This window comes from Petaurus breviceps, unplaced genomic scaffold, assembly GCF_028583685.1.
Source record: "Petaurus breviceps papuanus isolate PSGF00001 unplaced genomic scaffold, PetGlider_PUasm1.0 91133, whole genome shotgun sequence".
NCBI lineage: Eukaryota > Metazoa > Chordata > Mammalia > Diprotodontia > Petauridae > Petaurus > Petaurus breviceps.
The window spans coordinates 10,373,471-10,375,335 of record NW_027187419.1 but is presented as its reverse complement, the minus strand read 5'-3'; the positions used below and the strand labels follow the sequence as shown (position 1 = coordinate 10,375,335).

General features: G+C 40.5%; 1 pseudogene; it reads right to left on the bottom strand.

The window, feature by feature from the left end:
- Positions 1-761: 761 nt before the first annotated feature.
- LOC138155296 (small ribosomal subunit protein eS12-like) lies at positions 762-1,285 on the bottom strand (annotated as a pseudogene).
- Between the last annotated feature and the right edge of the window lie 580 nt (positions 1,286-1,865).

The window sequence follows — 1,865 nt, the reverse complement described above, 5'->3', positions numbered from 1 at the left end:
TTGTTGGTTCTTCATTTTTGTCACTCACATCCATTAATAATAACAAAGTACTTTAAAAAGGCTATCCTCTTTTATCTTCACAACCACTTTGAGAAGTAAATGCCATTATTATCCTCACTTTACAGAAGAAGAAATAGAGAGGTTAAGTGACTTGATCAGAGTCACATGCAGGCTTTGAACTTAAATCTTCCTGACTCCAAGTCCAGTTCTCTATCCACTGCTCTACCTAGTTGCCTCAACTGCCTAAACATCGACTAACCCCAAATGTACCCTAAGGCTCTGCCCTGGGAATTCTCTTCTCCCTCTGCACTATTTCAGTTGGTGATCTCATCAGATATAATGGGTTCATTTATCATCACTATACAGTGGATAGAGTGATGAGTCTGGATTAGGAACTCATATTTATTCACTGTGTGATCCTGAGCAAGTCACTTAACGATGTTTGCCTTAGTTTCATTGTCTATAAAATAAGCTAGAGAAGGAAATAGCAAATAGCAAACCTCTTCGGTATCTTTGCCATCTCCCACCTCCATGCCTTTGCACTGGCTGTCCATCATGCCTGGAATACACTCCCTCCTCCCCTCTGCCTCTTAATTTCCCTGGTTTCTTCTAAGTCTCATTTCAACTCCCTTCTTTGTAGGTGTCTCCAGCCACTAGTTCCTTTTCTCTGAGGTTACTTTTCTTCTACTGTCTAAATATTTTATATAGTCATTTACATATTATATCCCTCATTAGAATGTGAGTTCCTTGAGGAAAGAAACTTTTTTTTTTCAAATCAGACCAAGGCTTTTATTTATTTATTTCTTGCATTTAAAATATTCTTCGATGACATCTTTGGCCTGAGATTCCTTGCCATAGTCCTTAACAACAACGCAACTGCAGCCAACCACTTTACGGGGCTTTCCCTCTCTGTCAATTTTACAGAGGCCTACCCATTCACCCAACTTCTTGTTGTCATTAACCTTGATCAAGCTGATTTTGATGCTCAGCACATAGGGCCTCAACCAACTTTACATACATAGGTTCATCACAGTTGGAAGCAAGTACACAAAGATGGGCTTGGCGTTTGTCCAAGGCTTTGGCAGCTTCACGAATTCCACGAGCTAGGCCATCGTGGATGAGTGCGGTCTTCAGCACTTCTTGTAGAGCGGTGTTAACGTCCATTACACCTCCAGCAGCAATGCCTTCCTCGGCCATGGCAGCGGTTCACGGGTGAAGCTAAATCTTGAAAGGACCCGGGAGCCTCCGCCTCCCGCTCGACTCAGCGGCGACAGGGAAAGAGAAACTTTTTTTAAACCTTACTTGGTATCACTATAGTCAGTAAACAATTCATAAATGTTTTCTGGTTGATTGAATAATATGCTATAGAGAGAATTCTTGTTCAAGTACCATTTGGAATGCTCCCCTCCAACTTAGATTTTGTTATTCTGCCTGTTTTAACACATACAGATGCCCTACAGTCACTTTAAACTCATCATTTCCAAAATTGAACTGGTTATCTTGTCCACAAACCCTGCTCCTTTTCTAGAATTCCCTGTTCATATTAATGGGACCAGTTCTCCCCTTGTCACATAATTTTAAAACTTTAAAGTCCTCTTCCTCCTCTTTTTTGACCCACATTTAATCAATTTCTCAGTCTTCAATGCTACCTCAAAATATGCCATATCTATCCTTTCATTTCTATTCCCCTTACCACTATTGCATTAGGCTACTAACTGGCCTCCCTCCTTCCAGTTTCTTCCTGTTTTGATCTATACTTCACATCATTGCCAGATTAATTATCCTAATGCCAAGTCTGATTGTGTCACACCTTGGCTCACAAATCTGTAATAGCTCCCATTTGTCAAATAAATAAATCCAAACTC